The sequence below is a fragment of the Lytechinus pictus genome, chromosome 12, assembly GCF_037042905.1.
Source record: "Lytechinus pictus isolate F3 Inbred chromosome 12, Lp3.0, whole genome shotgun sequence".
Taxonomy (NCBI): Eukaryota; Metazoa; Echinodermata; class Echinoidea; order Temnopleuroida; family Toxopneustidae; genus Lytechinus; species Lytechinus pictus.
Genome location: NC_087256.1, coordinates 8,080,194 through 8,097,971, shown reverse-complemented (window position 1 = coordinate 8,097,971; position 17,778 = coordinate 8,080,194). Strand labels below are relative to the sequence as shown.

General features: G+C 34.1%; 1 protein-coding gene across 6 annotated transcripts in view; it reads right to left on the bottom strand.

Moving 5' to 3' along the window:
- LOC135156233 (uncharacterized) overlaps positions 1-9,943 on the bottom strand; it is a 28,278-nt gene extending 18,335 nt beyond the window's left edge. For 3 of the 6 annotated variants that reach the window (XR_010295383.1, XM_064108068.1, XM_064108072.1), the window contains exons 1-3: positions 9,790-9,943; positions 6,672-6,725; positions 4,701-4,754 (exon numbers count right to left, since the gene is read on the bottom strand). The gene's annotated coding sequence lies outside the window, so the exon portion shown is untranslated. Of the gene's footprint in view, positions 1-3,032; positions 3,068-4,700; positions 4,755-6,671; positions 6,726-9,789 lie in introns of all 6 variants that reach the window. The other 3 variants (XM_064108069.1, XM_064108071.1, XM_064108070.1) reach the window with 3 other exon arrangements.
- Between the last annotated feature and the right edge of the window lie 7,835 nt (positions 9,944-17,778).

The window sequence follows — 17,778 nt, the reverse complement described above, 5'->3', positions numbered from 1 at the left end:
TACCCTCTCTGGAACTACTCGAGCCTACTTGTTTATCTGGATCTCATAAGCTTCAATTATTCTCAATTTACAAACTGTGTTTATAATATATCAAGGCCACTTTTTTTCTTGTTTGCAAAAGTTGTAAACCTCTAGCCTTTTGTCTCTTAGCACAATTTTGATCACTTATTTTCTGATTAACCAGCCTTATTTCTTCCTTAAATAAGAAATATATTTGATCAAATATCCTCTGAAATTATTAAGTCCACTAGTACTTCTCAACCTTGTTTCCTAGACTTCAATTTTATTCACAATACTCTACCTAATCAAGCTCACATCTTTACTTTCAATCTAAACACTTTTTAATCAATATTTTCTTCACAACCACTCAAGCTAACTTGTAATTACAACTTACTCCTATTACTTCAATTCTCCTCACCTTTTTTTCCCTCTAAAAACTCTGTAAATAATCAAATACTCTTTCCTCAACGATTCAAGCCCAGCTGTATCTCTAGACTTAATTGGATATAAATTCTCGTCTCCTTTTTCAGTATATATAATTTATTACTCACTTCTTTCTCTTGAGAGTCTCTAAACTTCTGAATGTTATTCTCTTAATTATATATTCCTCACTCTGCTATCCTAAAAGAAAAATAACCTTAGTAAAATAAACTCTTTCAGATTACTCAACACCACTTGTCCTCTTGACTCCAATTTTATTCACTCTCTTTGTAATTTTTCAAACTCATAAGAAAGAAACACTTTACAGTCAAATAATGAAGTACACGTCTTTATTTTCTCTTTTTTCTTCTGTTTTGTTTTTGTTTTTGCTTTGTTTGGGGGGTTTCACCTCATCTCCTTTTCAGGGGTTTCACCTGTTCTCCGCTTTCTTTTTTAATTTTTTTTGTTTTTGTTTTTCTTGTTATTTTATTTGTTTTTATCGTTATTCTTGTTAATCTCGTTATCTCGTTATCTCGTTTATCTCGTTAACTAGTTTTTTGCTACCAGTCCTCACAATTCTCTTTGACTCAACCAAGCTTTCGTGCAAGGTGCAAGGTCTACTGTCGTGAATTGTGGGGTAGACTTTCTTGGTTTCAGGGGTTTCACCTGTTCTCCTTTTTTTACTAACTTAACAGGAGTTTCACCTGTGTGCTTGTTGAGGGGTTTCACCTCTTCGCCGGTTTTACAGTGGGTTTCACCTGTGCGCCTGTTCAGGGGTCTCACCTGTTCTCCTTTTTTTTATTTTTTTCGTTTGCTACCCACAATTCTTTTTGACTCAACCAAGCTTTCGTGCAAGGTGCAAGGTCTACTGTCTTGAATTGTGTGATAGACTGATTTGTTTCAGGGGTTTCACCTGATCTCCTGTTCAGGGGTCTCACCTGTTCTCCTTTTTTTATTTTTTTCGTTTGCTACCCACAATTCTTTTTGACTCAACCAAGCTTTCGTGCAAGGTGCAAGGTCTACTGTCTTGAATTGTGTGATAGACTGATTTGTTTCAGGGGTTTCACCTGATCTCCTGTTCAGGGGTTTCACCTGTTCTCCTTTTTTAAATTTTTTAGTTTGCTACCCACAATTCTTTTTTACTCAACCAAGCTTTCGTGCAAGGTGCAAGGTGCAAGGTCTACTGTCTTGAATTGTGTGATAGACTGATTTGTTTCAGGGGTTTCACCTGATCTCCTGTTCAGGGGTCTCACCTGTTCTCCTTTTTTTTATTTTTTCCGTTTGCTACCCACAATTCTTTTTGACTCAACCAAGCTTTCGTGCAAGGTGCAAGGTCTACTGTCTTGAATTGTGTGATAGACTGATTTGTTTCAGGGGTTTCACCTGATCTCCTGTTCAGGGGTTTCACCTGTTCTCCTTTTTAAAATTTTTTAGTTTGCTACCCACAATTCTTTTTTACTCAACCAAGCTTTCGTGCAAGGTGCAAGGTCTACTGTCTTGAATTGTGTGATAGACTGATTTGTTTCAGGGGTTTCACCTGATCTCCTGTTCAGGGGTTTCACCTGTTCTCCTTTTAAAAATTTTTTAGTTTGCTACCCACAATTCTTTTTTACTCAACCAAGCTTTCGTGCAAGGTGCAAGGTCTACTGTCTTGAATTGTGTGATAGACGGATTTGTTTCAGGGGTTTCACCTGATCTCCTGTTCAGGGGTTTCACCTGTTCTCCTTTTTTTTGAACAATTTTTTTTTTTAGGGGTTTCACCTAATCTCCTGTTCAAGGGTTTCACCTGTTCTCCTTTTCCAGGGGTTTCACCTGCTCTCCTTTTTTTAAATTTTTTATCTTTTTTTTTTTCCAGGGGTTTCACCTGCTCTCCTTTTTTTTGAACAATTTTTTTTTTTAGGGGTTTCACCTAATCTCCTGTTCAAGGGTTTCACCTGTTCTCCTTTTCCAGGGGTTTCACCTGCTCTCCTTTTTTTAAATTTTTTATCTTTTTTTTTTTCCAGGGGTTTCACCTGCTCTCCTTTTTTTTGAACAATTTTTTTTTTTAGGGGTTTCACCTAATCTCCTGTTCAAGGGTTTCACCTGTTCTCCTTTTCCAGGGGTTTCACCTGCTCTCCTTTTTTTAAATTTTTTATCTTTTTTTTTTTCCAGGGGTTTCACCTGCTCTCCTTTTTTTTGAACAATTTTTTTTTTTAGGGGTTTCACCTAATCTCCTGTTCAAGGGTTTCACCTGTTCTCCTTTTCCAGGGGTTTCACCTGCTCTCCTTTTTTTAAATTTTTTATCTTTTTTTTTTTCCAGGGGTTTCACCTGCTCTCCTTTTTTTTGAACAATTTTTTTTTTTAGGGGTTTCACCTAATCTCCTGTTCAAGGGTTTCACCTGTTCTCCTTTTCCAGGGGTTTCACCTGCTCTCCTTTTTTTAAATTTTTTATCTTTTTTTTTTTCCAGGGGTTTCACCTGCTCTCCTTTTTTTTGAACAATTTTTTTTTTTAGGGGTTTCACCTAATCTCCTGTTCAAGGGTTTCACCTGTTCTCCTTTTCCAGGGGTTTCACCTGCTCTCCTTTTCTTAATTTTTTTTTTTTAATTTTTTTTTAATTTTTTTTTTTTAATACCGGGCTTGCACCTGTTCTTCTTTGTTTACGGGAAGCTGTAGAGAGAAGAGAAAGAAACATGAATTTCCCCACCTTCCTGTTTCAAGTGTTGCAACAATGTTTCGCCAGTGCGAGACCAGAAATATATCTCAGCTTCTGTTTCAATTAAAGTAAACAAATACTAAACCTTTGATCTTTTGACTATGAAATCGATAAATAAATAATTATTACTCCAAAAATCAAACATGTATATTGTAAACCTGATCGAATCATGTGACCTTGAGACCAAAAATCTTAATAGATCATTGTCATTTGTATATGCTAAAATGAGCCAAGTTTGAAGTTGATCCATCAAAGGATATTTTAGTTATAACAAGACCGGTCTATTTCTTAGGTATTTTATTGAATTCCATGAGCTTGACTTTTGACCTTGAGACCCCAAATCTAATCAGATCATCGTCACTTGTATATGCATACGTGAGTCAAGTTTAAAGTTAATCTGTCAAAGGGTTTGATACTTATTGCAAGAACAATCTATTTTTTATGTCTTTTATTGAATTGTATGACCTTGATCTTTGACCTTGAAAAAAAAAAAAATCAGTTCATCATTACTTCCATATGCACACATGAGCAAAGTTTGAAGTTGATCGTCAGATTTTTTCGAGTTATAGCGAGAACAGTCTCTTTCTTATGTATTCTATGACCTTGACCCTTTAACCTTGAGATCCCCATAACTAATCAGCTCATCGTCACTTGTATGTGCACACGAGCCAAGTTTGCATATGATCCGGCACAAGAATTCAGACTTATCGCAAAAATGGTCTAGTACTTATGTATTTTAATGAATTTTATGACATTTGACCTTTTACCTTGCAAACCAAAAACTAATCAGTTCAGAGAAGTATCGAGCCAAGTATGAAGTTGATTGGTTGACTGGTTTTTAAGTTAGCGTGAGAACGAAAATGAGAGAGATGGACGGACGGACAACCCGAATACGTAATACTTCCAGCATCCACTTTTAATGGATAGAGGCATTAAAGAGTCCATTCTTATGCATGTCATAGATTTTTTGCTTTGAACCTTTGATCCATCACCCCCATAAGTACAATAGAAACTCGTTAGAAAGAGATCTGATAAAATAATACTCCTGATATAACAAGGTAATATTTTGGACTAAGCTCTTAAATTCTCTTGTTTTTTTAACCCTCATATTATGACATTCCTGCTATAACAAAGAAATTTTGATGTACCCAAGGACCTCGTTATTCTGAATTTCCACTGTAATTACATAATTGTCACTCCCTTATCACATATGATCAAACTTTCAAAAATTGATCAGTAGAATGTTTTTCAAGTAGTGACTTGCCACTCACAATATGAAATGCAAATTCATACCATTTTCAGAAGAGTGTATTGCTTGTTCATTATGAATTAATCTTTTTTATTTAAACTATTATTTCAAAGCTGGTTCGATAGGCTATCTACGTGTATACATTTTAGCCAAGAAAGAAACGAGATACAGAGATAAAGACAAACGGGGAGAAAGAAAAAACATAGCACAAATCTTGTTATATCAGGGTTAAAAAACAAAAGAATATAAAGAGCCGAGACCGAAATATTACCTTGTTTTATCAGGAATATTGTTATATCAGATCTTTTTATGAGTTTCAACTGTACATGCATACTTACTCTAACTTCAAGCAAAATACAGGAACGAACAAGCTATGCTGTAACTTTGGTAATCTACATTGGGAAAAAAAATGAGAGAAAAATAAATTCTTTTATAACACATACATACTCAAACCCACTGCTCTCCTTTTTTTAAAACAATTATTATTTTTCTTTACACAGAGCTAGCACCCGTTCTTGTTTGTTTACGGGTAGCTGTATCGAAAATAAAAAGAAACATAAATTTTTTGTAGTGTTCCAATAATGTTTTATTATTGATGAAGTATTTTTCACAACATGTAACCTTCAGGTCATTGTCACCCTCTAATTAATTTTCAATTAACTTTCAATTAGATGCATGAAAAAGTAAATGTTATTATAAAACCAGTCTATATATAATGTATTATATTGAATTCGTGATCATGATCTTTGACCCAATGGCCCTGAAAACTAATTTCATCAATGTCACATCCCAGTGCATATGTAATAAAATTTCCAAATTGATCCTTAAAATTATTTTCAAGTTTTTGCAAAAACAATCTATTTCTTATGTTATCTATTGAATTTGTAAACATAACTTTTTACCCCAAATCAATCAGATCATTGTCATTTTGCAATGAGTATGTGGGCTATTTCAAGAGAAACGAAGACAACGAGTCCAAAATAGGGTCAAAATTCTAACTCATTTTTATTGTATGAAATTATTCTCAATTTAAAGCTTAGATAGTACCTCATTAATTTAGAAAATTTAAAAGTGTGACATTGTCAACAACCTTCATGATCTGTCAAAGGGTTTGAGAGTTACATGTATTTCAAGAACGGTCTATTTTTTAATGTATTTTATTGAATTGTATGACCTCAACCCTTGACCTTGAAAACAAATTATAATCAGTTCATCATCACTTCCATATGCAGACATGAGCCAAATTTGAAGTTGATCGTCAGATTTTTTTGAGTTATCGTGAGAACAGTCTTATGTATTCTATGATCTTGACCATTTAACCTTGAGATCCCTATAACCAATCAGCTCATCATCACTTGTATGTGCACACACAAGCCAAGCTTGCAATTGATCTCTGAAAGGAATTCAGATTTATCGTGAAAATTGTCCATATCTTATGTATTTTAATGAATTCTATGACCTTTGACCTTTTACCTTGCGAACCAAAAACGAATCAGCTCTTTGTCACCAAGATAAATATCGAGCCAAGTATGAAGTTGATCAGTTGACCAATTTTTAAGTTATCGTGAGAGTGAAAATGGGAGAGATGGACGGACGGACAACCCAAATACATAATGCTTCCAGCATCCACTTTTAATGGGTGAAAGCATAAAAAGTCCATTCTTATGCATTTTATAGATTTTTTTACTTTGAACCTTTGACCCATCACTCCCAAAAGTTCAATAGAAACTTGTTAGAAAGAGATCTGATAAAATAATATTCCTGATATAACAAGGTAATATTTTGGTCTCAACTCTTATTACTCTGTTGTTTTTTTTAATCCTGATATAATGACATTCCCGCTACAACAAGGAAATTTTGATGTACCCAAGGACCTCATTATACCAAATTTCCACTGTAATTACATAATTGACACTCCCTTATCACATATGATCAAACTTTCGAAAATTGATCAGTAGAATGCTTTTCAAGTCGTGACTTGCCACTCACAATATTAAATACAAATTCATACCATTTTCAGAAGAGTGTATTGCTTGTTCATGTATGAATTAATCTCTTTTATTTAAACTATTATTTCAAAGTTGGTTCGATAGGCTATCTACATGTATACATTTTAACCAAGAGAGAAACGAGATAGAGAGATTAAAGAAAAACAGGGGGAGAAAGAGAAATAATAGCACAAGTCTTGTTATATCAGGGTTAAAAAACAAAAGAATATAAAGAGCCAAGACCAAAATATTATCTTCTTTTATCAGGAATATTATTATATCAGATCTTTTTATGAATTTTGACTGTACATGCATACTTACTCTAATGTCCAGCAAAATACAGGAACGAACAGTCTATGCCGTAACTTAGGTAGTCTATAATGGGGAAAAAAAATGAGAGAAAAATAAATGCTTTTATAACACATACATACTCAAACCCACTGCTCTTCTTTTTTTTTTAATTATTTTTTTTTACATAGAGCTTGCACCTGTTCTTGTCTGTTTACGGGTAGCTGTAGAGAAAATAGAAAGAAACATAAATTTCCCAAGCTTCTTGTTTTCGAGTGTTCCAATAATGTTTTATTATTGATAAAGCAATTTTTTCAAACATGTAACCTTCAAGTCATTGTCACCCTCTTATCAATTTTGAATTAACTTTCAATTAGATGCATGAAAAAGTAAATGTAATATTATAAAAACAATCTATTTATTATGTATTATATTGAATTCATAATCATGATCTTTGACCCAATGAACTGAAAACTAATTTTAAAAATGTCATATCCCTGGGCACATGTAATCAAACTTCCAAATTGATCCTTGGAATGATTTTCAGGTTATTGCAAAACAATCTATTTCTCATATTATGTATTGAATTTGTAACCCTAACTTTTTACCCTCAAAATGAATCAGATCATTGTCATTTGGTAACGAGTCCATGATTCAAGTTTCAAATATGAGTAAAATAGTTTCCAAGTTATGGTAAACAAAAAATTGACGAATCTTCAACCGTGTGCGGTCGAAATGCATGCCTCCGCCAGTGCAAGACCAGAAATATATCCTAGTTTCTGTTCAAATAAAGTTTAAAAAAATACTAAACCTTTGATCTTGTGACTATGAAGTCTTGTCAAATAACTATTTCCCCAAAAATCAAACATGTAAAGTTGATCGAACCATGTTACCATGAGACCAAAAATCTTAAGATCATTGTCATTTGTATATGCTAATATGAACCAAGTTTGAAATTAATCTGTCAAAGGGTTTTAAAGTTATTGCAAGAACGGTCTATTTTTGATGTATTCTTTCTAATTGTATGATCTCGACCTTTAACCTTGAAATAAAAAAAATCATCAGCTAATCATCACTTGCATATGTACACATGAGCCAAGTTTGAAGTTGATCAATCAATTTTTTTTAGTTAACGCAAGAGCGGTCTCTTTCTTATGACCTTGACCTTTAACCTTGAGACCCCCAAAACTAATCAGTTCATCACCACTTGTATGTGCCAAATGAGCCAAGTTTGCAATTGATCCATCAAAGAATTATTGATTTATCGCGAAAATGATCTATTTCTTATGTACTTTATTGAATTCTATGACCTTTGACCTTCTACCTTGGGAACAAAAACTAATCAGCTCTTTGTCGCCCAGATAAGTATCATCGAAGGTGTGCAAAATATTTGCTTGGAAAACTCGACATTGGGTTTTTCAGAACAAATATTCTGCACACGCGAAGATCAAGACTAGTACGTGCGATCGTGTGAGATCGGCTTTCTTTGTTGTGCAAAAGGCAGTATTGTGACATCACAAATTAACACATGAAGTCATGGCGATATGTGGGTATCGAAGTGAAAATCACAGCGCTGGGTAAGAATTGTTGCTTTCTTTTCATCTTTTTACCGAATGAATAATGCGATCCACCCTAGCATTTAAAAGCATCGTGATGATGAAATTTTTTATATGATTCTTGAAATGATGATCAAGACCCTTTAACACTTTGGTTAAAATTTCCTGCCCGGGTCATGAATCAAACAACTATTCTTACATTTTGTAAAAAATCTACAAATGTTTTCATGTGTTAATTTGTGCTGTAAAATACTGCAATTTGCACAACAAAGAAAGCCGATCTTACCCGATCACACGCACTAGTCTTGATCTGAAGGTGTGCAAAATATTTGCTTAGAAAACCCCACGTGTAACCATTACGTTTTTCCTAACGAAATATTCTGCACGTGTACGCGAAGATCGAGACTAGTGCATGTGATGGGCGAGATTGGCTTTCTTTGTTGTGCAAATGGCAGTATTGCGACGGCAAGAATTAACACATGAAAACATGGTGACACGTGGATATTGAAGCGAAAACCATAGCACTGAATAAGAATTGTTACTTATTTTTCATCTTTTCACCGAATGAAAAATGTGATCCACCCACGCAAAAAGTGTTCGGAAGTTAAGTAAAATATTTTAACCCCTCTAGTTTTTTGTAAAATGTGTAGATTTTTTATAAAATGTTAGAATAGCCGTTTCTTTACATGAGCCCGCAAGAAATTTTAACCAAGACTTTAAAGTGTCATGAAGACCATATCAAAAATGATATACAAATTTTCTCATCACGACGCTCTTAAAGCTAGATCCACCCACGCAAGAGCTGTTCTGTCATTAGTACAATGTTTTAACCCCTCTATTTTCTTTTGGATAAATGTGTAGAGTACCTCTAGATTTATTACAAAATACTAGTAGAATAGTTGTTTGTTTACATGCCCCAGACAGAAACAGACTAAATAGCATGTAAATAAGACCTGCTGTGAAGTGAAACTTAGCAGTACACAACACAAATTGTAAAAAAAGGTCTTAAAATATTATTATTATAACAAAACTAGTAAAACTAGGCCGATCATGACAGCACACAAGAACAAATAGTAAAAATAATTCTTAAATTAAAATATGATTAGGAGTCTAGACTCTAGTCTAGGCATAGAATCTACTGTACCGTAACAAAAAATATTAAAACAGATGAATGATCCGTCTTCCATTTAGAGACTATCACCAGAGAGAGTAGGGCCCTACTCAAATCTTTAATTTTGAAAATATTTTTTGTGTTTGGCAATGAGTTTTCAATTCTAGGGGGCCTTACAGCAAATAACATAGCCTTTTATAGGGCCTAGGCTTGCAAAAATTAGACCGAAAAATCTGTCTATTTTGGTCACGATATGTTCCGCTGAGACTTCGTCTGGCCTCACGGAATCCCTCCCGAGTCCCTACATAGACCGAAGTCTCCAATACGCACCGCTGTAGTGAAGGCCTTAAGCACTGCTATAGGAAAGCGGGTGAGGCGGGGTGAGGTACCTCACCCGACACTGGCATTCAAAATTTAACTCCGCAGAACATAAAAAGAGGATTTGTATATCTAAAATGATATGTAATAATAACAAGGGACTTACCAGATTTTTCATATTTTGAAGATTTCAATGAAATATCGGCCTATAGCCAATGTACTTCTCATCGATGTGCTTCGCAGCGATGTGGGAGCGTCAACCATATACGTGTGCCGAACTTCGAACCCCTGCGCTGCTGCATCAATTTGAAACTTTGAAATGCAGCTTGGATTACAGTACAGGCGCACGCCACAACGCCCAGTTGTGATGATCACGTCTCAAGATGGCGCTATACTACTTATCGCAGGGAAATTGTTCTTCGCTCTTTCAGGAACAAAAATATTATCCCATGTTAATTGTTCTTTGTGAAATGACTGTCTAGCTTTTTTGGAAAAAAAGAGAAAGAAAGGAAAAGGGGGAAAGAGGATTACAATATAATATTAAATAACTGTTATCATCGTCATTAGCATGATCATCATTACAATTTACCAACAGCAATGGGGAACCACCTCGCATGAAATATCAAGTACACTTTAGTGATAAAAAAGAACGAATCCCCAGCCCCCCCCCCCCCAAAAAAAAGAAGGAATGAAAGGAAATATAGGAGAGAAACGTTATAAGACAATGCTTTCTCTTTCTTATTTTTGACATCATTTCGACCATCATCGTATTAACTCTCAACTTCCCCTGCCTTTCTTTTCTTTTCTTTTTTGATTTAATAATTTTATCCTTTCATTTTTTCCTTTTATTGAGATAATTATATCTTCGTGATTTTGCTCTCTAAGAGTGCTTACTTTAAATTTATGTGTATTGTTTTTGTGTTTGAAGTCCTACTTTTGGTTTTCATCATTATTATCATTCTTATCATCATCACCATCATCCTCATCACAATCATAATTATCTTCAACATCACCACAACCATCATCGTTATCATCATCTTAATTTTCTTCTAGATCATCATTATAATCATTATCATCTTCATCATCATAATCATCATCACCATCATCATTATCATCACACAATCATCAGTATCATCATTATTATTATCATCTTCATAATTATCTTTATGACCACTATCATCACCCTGTTCATCACCATCACATCATCTTTATAATTATAATTATTATTATCATTATCATCATCACCATCAGCTCTATCATTAAAGGTAGCGTTTAGTTTAGGTAAACTTTCAAAAATTGGATTGTGGGTAATGAACTGAAATAGAGAAAGATACTTTTTCTGACATTTACCAAAACTAAATACTACCTTTAACTTAAACTAGTCTCATCAAAACATCATAATGTCACCATCTCCTATGGTACAGTATTAACAATAAATGCTTTTAAATTTGAGTTAATGTTTCATTTTAATTTATCAATTGTGTGAATCATAAGGAAAAAATAAACTTCCCACAACTTTCTGATAAAATCAAATTCACAGCTAAAAAACATAGTAGATATAGAATGAAGTTTGAAATGCAAAAATTATGCTGATCTATTGCTTTGTGGTATCAGAATTACAATTGTTCTAATAACAAATTATTCTGCAAGAAACAAAAAGATAGGTTGTAAACTTTTTGCTCTAACAAAATCAGTAAATTTCACAATTTTTTATATAAATGCTGCTAATAATTTTAATCAAAGTGTAGTTGTGAAAAGAAATATAAAGAAATATATACAAAATTAATGTCAAATTAAACAAATTTTAGACCAAAAAGTTAAAAGTGCAGAATTAGCAACCTTATTTGTCAAAAATCGTATAATTTTACCATAAAAATCTTATTATATCTATAAAGAAAGTACTTCTCTTTCTCATTGTTAATCAGAAGATATTTTGCTTTTTTTTAAATTGCTGCCAGAAATGAGTAATCTTTGATTCCCTTTCCTGCTTCTCATCTTGTCATTTCACTACCAAATTTCCTTTGATTTCTATTTTTCATGACTTCCTTTTATTACTTCATTTACCATTTCATTATTTTTATCATGATTGTCATTATCACCGATTTAATCGGTGATCATCGTCATGATCTGAGATTTTTGACTTTATTTCATCATTTCTCTGTAGTCGATTTCATATGTATTCTTGGTCAACAAATGACTGACAGACCACCTAATTCGTCCTTACGACGAATTAAATTTCTAGTTTTTATTTCTTATTTTTATTTCCTCCATTTCTTGTGGACAGCAAATCTCAGAAAGTTCATATTCAATAATCATCAAAATATCAGCACATATCAACATCAATAAGACCTCAATTCTGCAAGAATCTTAATGTCATGACGTCATCATGACGTCATCTAGACGCCATTTTGTAAAATCACATTATCAATCATATCTCCATTATCAATTATCAAAAATAAATCAAATTCACATGACATAAACTTCAGATCAAGAATCATCAGGTCATGTCATCAAAGGTCACCTGAAGGTCACGACGCGCGCGTACGCGCGCGTCAAAATTTTAAAATGCTAAAAATCACTTTTTGACCAAAACAGAGTACGTTTTAGGTCATTTTAAGCATTTCAAAAAATTGCGCGCGCAAACGTATGCGCGCGCGTTTCCGCGCGTAACGCCTTGAATGCAACTCAGAAACACCGTTTTTTTTATTTCATTGCATTGATCATATAATTTTGAGCAATTTGATACCTTGATCAACCTTCTACGACCATTAATAAGGAAATTAACACCCGTTAAAGTTTGCAGCACGTGTGCGCGCGAGCTCTCACTATAGGCCATATATGGGCAAAAACATGCCTATAGAAAATCCGCTGTAGCTCTTCAGAACGCGTGGGGACCCCCAATTTTTTTTTCATATTTTGATAGAGTATGAACTAGAGATATAATTTCATGTCTCATTTGACCCTCAATTATATTATGACGTCATCAAAATGGCGTCGGAAGTCAAAAAATCCATTTTGCCTATTATGACGTCATTATAATTATGCAAATCTTGCTCTAACTCCGTGAATATCGGTCTATTTTCACCCAATTTTTGATATGTTGTAGCTTAGTTCTTACTCTTTCTGAATTATTGCCTTTATTTTTCATTTCGATAAACAGATCATCCTCAAAAATTGCAAATAATAATGGCATGTCATTTTTACTCATTTTGCGTGTAATCTCTATGGGACATGACTTTTTCTCAAAACTAGATTCTACATTCTTCTATTTCGTAAGCCATATCTCCAATTTTTGTTGCTAGTTATCCCTGAGCTTTTAGTATGTTGTAGCTGAGATTCTAAGCTTTCGGTTGCGTTTCCTTCATTTTCCGATCAGATGTCGGGATCATGCCCGTAATTCACTTGCAAGATTGGATTTGAGATTCTGGTGTTTTGCTTACGTGTTAAGTCTATGGGAAATATTCTAGCTCAATCGGTTAGGCGTCAGACTTACTTCTCATTCCATCATGCAGGCAGGGGTTCGAGTCCGCGGGTGAACATGATTTTTTTTTTTTTTTTTTTTTTTTTAGCTATCTTGCCCACGATCAATTATAAGAATTCTAACAAATAATAGCTAAAATATTGCAAAATAAAACAGATTATAATTACTTTTTTATATCATATCTATTTATCTGTCTGTCTATCTACCTACATGACATATTTATCTCTCTGTCTAATATATATCTTTCTGTTTGAATACGTCCCTCTCTCTCTATCTATCCATATGTCTGTCTATCTATCTACCTACATTGTATATCTATCTGTCTGTTTATCTCTCTCTCTCTCTCTCTCTGTCTAATATATATGTATTTATCTGTTTAGATATGTCTATCTATCTATCCATCCATCTGCCTGTCTCTATCTATCTATCTATCTATCTATATATCTATCTATCTATCTGTCTGTCTGTCTCTCTATCTATCTATCTATCTGTCTATCTATCTATCTATCTATCTATATGTCTGTCTCTCTATTCATCTATATGTCTGTCTCTCTATCTATCTCTGTCTCGATCTCTATCAATCTATATGTCTGTCTCTGTATCTATCTATATGTCTATCTATCTATCTATCTATCTATCTATATATCTATCTATATGTCTGTCTCTCTATCTATCTATATTTCTGTCTCTCTGTCTATCTATATGTTTGTCTATCTATATGTCTGTCTATCTATCCATGAAGCTATCACGAGAAGGAGAACCATCTTCCAATTTCTCTCTTAATCCTTTGTTATCGCTTCCTTCGGGCGAAGGAACGATATCTAACATCAATTGGCGAGCCGCCAGGCGAAAGTTAGAGCCCGCTTACATAACGCGATAGGACCACGCAGCATGAAGCTATTACGAGATAGCTCGTAATAGCTTCATGATATGTCTGTCTCTCTATCTATATATATGTCTGTCTATCTATCTGTCTATCTATCTATCTGTCTGTCTCTCTTTCTATCTATATGTTGATATATGTTTTATTAATATAACCACCAATCATCTCTCTATCTATCTATATATCTATATATCTATCAATCTATCTCTCTATCTATAAGTCTGTCTCTCTATCTATCTATATGTCTGTCTCTCTATCTATATGTCTGTCTCTCTATATCTATCTATATATGTCTATGTTTTATTAATATAACCACCTATAATTTATCTCTCCATCCATCACTCCATCCATCTAATATAATTATCTTTCTTGTATGTATCTGTTTGATTATGTAAATCTGTTTGTCTATCTATTTTTCAATCTAATATCTGTTTAAATATTTTTTTCCTGTTTATCTATCTATACGACAGACCACCTAATTCGTCCGCATGACGAATTAAAATCTAGTTTATTATTTATTTTTATTTCTTATTTTTATTTCCTCCATTTCTTGTGGACAGCAAATCTCAGAAAGTTCATATTCAATAATCATCAAAATATCACCACATATCAACATCAATAAGACCTCAATTCTGCAAGAATCTTAATGTCATGACGTCATCATGACGTCATCTAGACGCCATTTTGTAAAATCACATTATCAATCATATCTCCATTATCAATTATCAAAAATAAATCAAATTCACATGACATAAACTTCAGATCAAAGGTCATCAGGTCATGTCATCAAAGGTCACCTGAAGGTCACGACGCGCGCGTACGCGCGCGTCAAAATTTTAAAATGCTAAAAATCACTTTTTGACCAAAACAGAGTACGTTTTAGGTCATTTTAAGCATTTCAAAAAATTGCGCGCGCAAACGTATGCGCGCGCGTTTCCGCGCGTAACGCCTTGAATGCAACTCAGAAACACCGTTTTTTTTATTTCATTGCATTGATCATATAATTTTGAGCAATTTGATACCTTGATCAACCTTCTACGACCATTAATAAGGAAATTAACACCCGTTAAAGTTTGCAGCACGTGTGCGCGCGAGCTCTCACTATAGGCCATATATGGGCAAAAACATGCCTATAGAAAATCCGCTGTAGCTCTTCAGAACGCGTGGGGACCCCCAATTTTTTTTTCATATTTTGATAGAGTATGAACTAGAGATATAATTTCATGTCTCATTTGACCCTCAATTATATTATGACGTCATCAAAATGGCGTCGGAAGTCAAAAAATCCATTTTGCCTATTATGACGTCATTTTAATTATGCAAATCTTGCTCTAACTCCGTGAATATCGGTCTATTTTCACCCAATTTTTGATATGTTGTAGCTTAGTTCTTACTCTTTCTGAGTTATTGCCTTTATTTTTCATTTCGATAAACAGATCATCCTCAAAAATTGCAAATAATAATGGCATGTCATTTTTACTCATTTTGCGTGTAATCTCTATGGGACATGACTTTTTCTCAAAACTAGATTCTACATTCTTCTATTTCGTAAGCCATATCTCCAATTTTTGTTGCTAGTTATCCCTGAGCTTTTAGTATGTAGTAGCTGAGATTCTAAGCTTTCGGTTGCGTTTCCTTCATTTTCCGATCAGATGTCGGGATCATGCCCGTAATTCACTTGCAAGATTGGATTTGAGATTCTGGTGTTTTGCTTACGTGTTAAGTCTATGGGAAATATTCTAGCTCAATCGGTTAGGCGTCAGACTTACTTCTCATTCCATCATGCAGGCAGGGGTTCGAGTCCGACTCCTGCAACTTTTTTTTTCTTTGTTATTCTTTTTTTCACCTTATTTCTTATGTCCATTGGAATGTATATAGGTACACATATTGCAATAAATAACCATTTTAAAGGTCATTTTCCATGTTTTTCATATAATTTCTCAGTATCAAGCCTTTTTTACGTATCTAATGCCTATACCACCATCTTTCTTGATTATGTTCATTTCCTATGTTCATTTTAATCACATGGATTATGATAGTGATCCTGATGATGCTGTTGATGACCATGCTGATAATAATGATGTTATGTATGATCATAATGATGATCGTTATGTTGCTTATCTCTGGTAATATCAAATGGTCATGAGCATATTAATGATCATGATCATCATAATAAACATATTACAGAGAGAGAGAGAGAGAGAGACAGAGAGACAGAGAGAGAGAAAGAGAGACAGACAGACAGAGAGAGAGAGAGAGGTTAAAAGAGGAAAGATTTTTCTTTCTCTGTTTCTCTTTGTTTTTAACATTACCATCATCACCATCATTACCAATTTTATCATGGTCACAAGCTGCGTTGTATTTATCATTAATCTTAGTTTATTCTGATCTGTCACTATCAATTTTTCCCGAAAATTATCATCGCCGTATCATTTTATGATATTTTTGCCATCATCAAAGGTTTGGGGCAAAAGCCTCCTACCAACCACCAATGAAGTCCGTTGAAAAAGAGAGAAAAGAAACAAATAAAAGAGGAAAATAGAAATGATAGATCATGGTCGACTTTCCTCTTTCAGCATATCTTCTGTATTTTTATCATCATCACAATCCCTTTTTTCATTATTGCCATGATTATCAACATATTCATCATCATAATTGTCTTTAATATGGTTCTCATTTTCCAAGTATGTTTATCAAGGTAGCACAAATATCTCAACATTCCAGCTTATCATTATGTGTGTGCGTGTGTAATTAAGTTTATACAGACGTGTATCAATCAGATATGATTATTTACGCCCGAGACCGACCTTTAACGTCAACGTCCGATAGACGTGACTAGGGCCCGAACCTCGAACATCTGCAGCAATTTATAACTTCCTCAATGTAGCTTAGATTACAGGCGCACGTCACAACGCCCATGCAATTAACTTCTGATATAAGTGGTGATGACGTCTCAAGATGGCGGTATACCACTAATCACAATGGAATTGTTCGTTGCTTTTTAAAGAAAAATTCATACTTAATGTTGTTCCATCAGTTGTAAAACAACAGTAGATTTTTTTTGGAAAAGAAAGGAAAAAAAGGGGGAAAGGGGAACAGAGGATCAGGTACATGGTCTAAAATAATTGTCATCGCTGTCATTATCATGATCATCATTATAAGTGATTAAAGGCAAGGGAGCACCGCCTTTACACTTTAGTGATAAAAAAAGAAAGTACTCCTCCGCCCCCCCCCCCCCATAAAAGCGGGGAAAAAGGAAACGTAAAAGAGGTGCGTTAAAGGACAAGTACTTCATTTTTCCCATTTTTGACATCATTTTGTCCCTCATTGTATTAAGTCTCGACCTTCCCCACTTTTTTTTTTTTTTAAATTATCCTTGGATTTTTTCCATATTTTTTCTATTATTCAAATGATTTGCCATGATAACAATAAAATTGTTCGGATGATAATAAACAACTTTATTCAAAGTGACCCAGGACAGACTTTAATTACATTATTTACGGGTGCTAATGTCCTCCAGGTGGTCTGTTCTCTGACAAAGGTACTGATTCACAGTCAACAAATTAAAGGGTCTGAAGCATTCATGGGCAGGGATTTGCGTGGTAGACAATGAGACTGACAGGCAATGGTTCATAAACCTTTCTCTTTCAAATAAGTGCACGAGTGGTGAGGAGTCACTCAATTCTTGGAAGTCTTTTGTTTAGAGTGATGATAAACTTGACATCAAAGACTAAATTGGGGAGGGAGCTTTACATAGCTTTGACACATGTTCAATTATTTAAATTTCAAGA